The sequence below is a fragment of the Canis lupus genome, chromosome 8, assembly GCF_011100685.1.
Source record: "Canis lupus familiaris isolate Mischka breed German Shepherd chromosome 8, alternate assembly UU_Cfam_GSD_1.0, whole genome shotgun sequence".
NCBI lineage: Eukaryota > Metazoa > Chordata > Mammalia > Carnivora > Canidae > Canis > Canis lupus.
In genome coordinates this window covers 67,665,332-67,670,473 of record NC_049229.1, presented here as the reverse complement: position 1 = coordinate 67,670,473, position 5,142 = coordinate 67,665,332, and the positions used below count along the sequence as shown (strand labels likewise).

Below are 5,142 nucleotides of genomic sequence, written 5' to 3'. Positions count from 1 at the left end.
AAATCTATTCTAAATTTCTCTTCTGGTGTAAGATCTCAGGGCCTGGACTAGAGCAGATATAATGCTTGCAATGCTTGGGGCCATTATAGCAGATGAGGAAGCAGCTGAACCAATCTTGTGACCAAGATTGGAAACCAGAAAGTCAAAGCCAGACAGTGGGTAAGTCATCAGATCTAAGAAGGGCAGAGTCATCCATGGAAGAGGAGTTGTGAGATTGGGATCCTAGAAGGCAGGGAGTCGGTCTGGGCAATGAAGTGTGGCAGGGATTAGGGCAAGAGGTTCTGGATAGAGCCCAAGAACTTTTCATGGGTTTATGAAAACCATTCTGCATGTGATGACAGTCATGCAGTATGAAGCTAGATCTGCTGGTTTGCTGAAGAGATGATTAGTCAATAGAGAATGCATAAATGAAAATAAAAGATGGCACCAATTATAACATCTAGTATTTTAATGATGCTACAGCAGGTACTGTGCTAAGCCTACCTGTTACCTTACTCTCCTATAAAGTTGATAATTAGGTTAGGTTATTAGGTTACCTTACTCTCCTATAAAGGTTACCTTACTCTCCTATAAAGTTGATAATTCATTTTCCTCTTCTTGTAGATAAAGAACCTGAGTCTCATAGATTTAAAAGTTCTTCAAGGTTCACAGGAATGTAGCAAACCACAAACTCTGTGTTTGAATACAGAGTGTCTGGACTCCATAGCTCCCAGTCTTTCATTCTAGGCTGTACTGTCATCCAGATGAGACTGAAGACAATATGAGAGCTGATCTCGTGCAGAGATGTTCCCTTCATTACAGCAATGGTACAGGTTTCTCTCTACAATCTGGCTCATAATGAATCAACACGAGTCAAATGTAAAGGCATCCAGTAGCATCATAGGGATAAGATGGAAAGCCTGTCACCTAGCATGTAGAGGACTCCTAAAATAATACTCTTCCTCTATTCCTCATAAACTCTGATATATATTTTTTCCAATCATTTATTTATTGGACAAAAATCCAAGGAGAGGTAACTCTGCCTCCAGAAATACAGAGACTATGATGCCTACCCCATGGAGCTCATGCACAGAGAAGGAAAACTTGGAAACAAAGAAGTGGAAACATTTACTTGAAGGGTGAAATGTGTTGTATCCATGGAACAAAGGTTGTAATGGCAAAATATACTTGGGGCAATGGAGGAAAGCATCACAGAGCAGGAAGGATGTTTAAGGAGTGCAGGTGGTTTGGTGGCAGGTAGGAGGGTGTTTTTTTGGGAAGGGTCTGCATACCTAAGAAATGGAGAGTTGCAACAATAAGGCTTATTGGAGAAACTATATAAGGACCTGGTACCTAGAAATTAGCACCACCCCGATAATACAGGAATTTCATTGGTCCCAATGGGCATGGAGATCTAAAAAAGAAAGGATTTTACCTCTCACCAGTCACTCCATTGGCAGTGGCTCTAGTGTCCCTGAGAGCCTTTGGTGGTGGGAGGGGCAGCTGTACGTGAGAGTGGGGCAGTGAGGTATGGCTTGATGAAATGTGAGCAGCATTTGCTTTGAACAATTCTATCTTCATTGTTATCTCATCAAAAACAAACAATTGCACAGTCAGCTCTGGAAAGCCAGGTAATAATATGCAATTCTTTGACTGTCCTCTGTAACCTTCTCTATTTTCTTACATGTCCTTAAAAAGACAGATAGAGCTACAGATGATTATCAGGTAAGGAGAGAAAAAGATAAGCAAACACAAAGTAATAATATAGTTCTCTGCAATCATTGGTTGTTTCCCTGCCGAGGATGTGCACTCAAATAAGCCATTATTTAACGTCTTCTTCTGCTTCTTAATAAAAATCTCATGAAGTCAGGGTGTTTTCTCATTCCCACCCCTGGCTACCTCTGTGAATAGACTCGGGAGAGCAGAATTTTTCTCTGGCTTTCCTCCCTGCTGTTCTATCTATTTCTCCCATCCCAAGGTCTTCCAAACTTTCCATTGAAGCAGACGTGTGGGAGCCCAGCGCTCAATGGCTCCAATTCTCTCCTGTATTCTTTTCACATCAGACTGATTTCTTCATTGTCCTCTGGATCACAACATGCATTTCTCTCCTTGCACATTTGTTCAGGTAATTTGTACAGCTCAACAAAACTCTTCCCTTATCACTTTTCTGGGAGTGGCGGGGGTGAGGAGGGGCAGTGTGGGAGGAGGAGATGGGGGAGGTCTGAAGCTGGGCCGGTCTAGGGGATCTTGAATGAGACATTTAATGTAGACCCTCACTGAATGTGCATGAATGATCATAATTGTTGATGAGCCTCTAACGTCTCAAGCTCTGGTTCAAGTTATGCAAGCAGACTGGAAGAGAATGGCGATGGACATCTTGACCTCTCATCTGTGAGCAATGAATGTGAACCGTACGCACACTGCAGATTTTGAGAGGAAGCTCTGAAACTATAATAAAGCTGCCTTCCTAGACCTTTGGTTCTTGATTTGACTCCTGATTTCTAGAGGCACTGGAGGGGGGTTGTATGCTGCTGTTCCCCTTCCTCAGATGATCGACTCCTGCTCTCCGGAATTCTCACAGAAATTCAGAGAAGGGGTGGGTGATTCTCTTTACCTGGGGCTCCTTTCTTCCTTACTCGTATGGCCAAGTCCTCCCTGTTTTTCTAGCTTAGGTTTGCCCAACAGCCCTGCTCTTGTGCCCTAGGTTGGTCAGATTGTAGGACAAAACACAGAACAGCCTGTTGAATTTGAATTTCAGATGAATAACAAATACTTTTTAAGTGTAAGTATGTCCCAAATATCACACAGGGCATGTGTATAACAGAAAAGTGTGTTGTTCATCAAAAATTCTCGTTCACTGAGACTCTAGACAACCTCATCAAATGTCATCCCTGTGTGTGTCTCTGACACCTGTGCACTCCCTACCAGCACTCCCTCCTGGCCCTGGATTTATCCTGCTCCCTTTCCCTCCTCTCTCCTCTCCCACTTCACAGAAGCGAGGAAACCACGGGGCTCCCACAACCCTGGCCTGAGACACAGCCACCCCTCCCTTAGGAGATTGCGGGTGTCTTCCAACCAATCTCCTTGTTTCCATCCCTGACTGCTTGTGTCTGTCTTTGTTCAGAAAGCTTTCTCTAAAGTGTGATGAGGTCACAATTCTTCCCAGAACCCTCAGAATGAATTCCAGAACCCCTAAGCTCCTCTTTCACTTTGCCTCATTGCATCCACAACCTCATGCCCTGCTGTTCTTCCCTCTTCTTGCTCTTTCCATCCCTCCCACACCCCATGCCGAACCCCCCTAACCCTCCAGGCTGTTGGTTTCCCCAGCTCTTCCCTGCGTATCCCCACATATGTCCTCCTGGCTCTCTCCCTCGCTACATTCCCATCACGCTGCCAGAGAGCTCCTGCTGTCACTCTGTCGAAAATCCTGCCTTTGACCACTACCCTCTGTCGCCATAGCTTGTTTTATTTGCTTAATATTATTTATTGACATACGACATATTATATATTCATATATTGTTTGTTTTTGAACTGTGTTCTCACATAAGCAGGAATTTGAGCTGTTTGGAGCTGCTCAGTATCCCACTGCCTAGCACAGTGCCTGGCATAGAGTGGATCCCTGATAAATATTGGTATAATGAACAAATGAGGGAGTGAATGAGTGTTTATATGCCCTCTTTTCCATAAGCTGGGGAGCCCCTGGATGTCCAGGGACCACCTCTGGATGCCCAGTTCCTAGCGCAAGACCAGAGACATTGTAGGAACCTTCTAAATCCCCAGTGCCTCGCCCAGGGCAGGCATGTAGTAGGACCTTCATATATGTTACTTGCGTGGACTGTGGAAATTGTCTCTGGCTTTTGCCAGTGAAGCAGAAGGTCTTGATTAACACGCTTCTGGAAATCCATCAGAATGTTATGGGATTTGAAAACAGCTACTGAAAAAAAAAAAAAAACCTAAAGAAAATAAAATCACAGTCTTGGAAAACTTTGCTTTGAATGTTGCAAACATCTTTAATAGATTCTGACTTCAAGCTTTCTCTGCAGGGTTTTGAAAGTTCAGAACTACTAAATAGTCAAATATATCTATTGAGGAAAAATCCATATGAACAAAAGAACACAATAAACATCCCCAATTAGGAGCAGAGTGGGCAGATGAAGGACTCTGGCTTTTTGTGTAGTACAACAGGATGGAGTCTTTTCCTTAGGCAAGCAGTGGATATTTGCTTTATATGAGTGCTTGCTGATCGCCACGAGCTACCCCGGTCTGCCATTAGGACATAAGGACATGCCTTGTGAGCGGATGTGTGGTATTTATGAAGGGTTTCTACCGTGCTAAGTATTGAGCTGACACTTTCCCCCCAGCAGGAAAATTATGACATATGTGTGATACGATCTTTGCCCTTGAAGGACCTATGTTTTGAGGCAGCGCTGCCCGGGAAGACTTTCTGTGACAAAGTCCTCTATTTGTGATGTCTGGTATGGTGGCCACTAGTGTGTGTGGCGATTGAAGGCACACGTGGTAGGTGTCACTGAGGAACTGGATTTTAAAAAACCTATTCAGTTGTAATTAACTTAAACGTGAAGATCACATGTGGCTAGAGGGATTGGACACTGTCGTTCTAAAGTGAACAGAATGTAGGAAGCGATCCTCCTCTTGGTGCTCGTTAGCTCAGCTTGGCAACGTGGATGTGCTCCCGAGAGCCTGCCCAGGAGGGATCTGAATTCAAAGTCTGCTCTAAACTTCTGCTCGAGGAGGAATTTATTCAACTTCTCTGTGCCTTGCTGTTCTTATGTCTAAGGTGGGGATGATGTTAGCTCTGCCTTTTGGGGTTGTTAAAATAATCAGTGAGCTGCTGCTGCACAGCTGTGCGCCTGTGTGGACAAAGGTACTGCATGGTGCATTTAAAACAACAACAAACTGTTAAGAAGGTGGCTCTCGTGTTAAGTGTTCTTACCTTGGTAAAATACTAAATAAATAAATAAATAAATAAATAAATAAATAAATAAGTCAGTCAGTCAGCTAACGTGTGAAAGTGTACGGGACACTGCCCGGCACGGGGGTAGCTCTTTGCAAATGCCAACATATTACTTGTGGAGCAGGGAGGCCAGGAGGCCACGCTATCTATTTGCGGGTTTGACATCTCTGTATGCATTTAAATCCCCA

The 5,142-nt window shown here is 44.0% G+C and overlaps 1 long non-coding RNA gene across 1 annotated transcript; it reads left to right on the top strand.

Annotated features, from left to right (window-relative positions):
- Window positions 1-615: 615 nt before the first annotated feature.
- LOC111097158 lies at window positions 616-2,441 on the top strand. The gene is made up of 3 exons (XR_005363762.1): window positions 616-1,704; window positions 1,958-2,104; window positions 2,307-2,441. It is a non-coding gene; the product is annotated as an uncharacterized LOC111097158 (long non-coding RNA).
- Window positions 2,442-5,142: the final 2,701 nt, after the last annotated feature.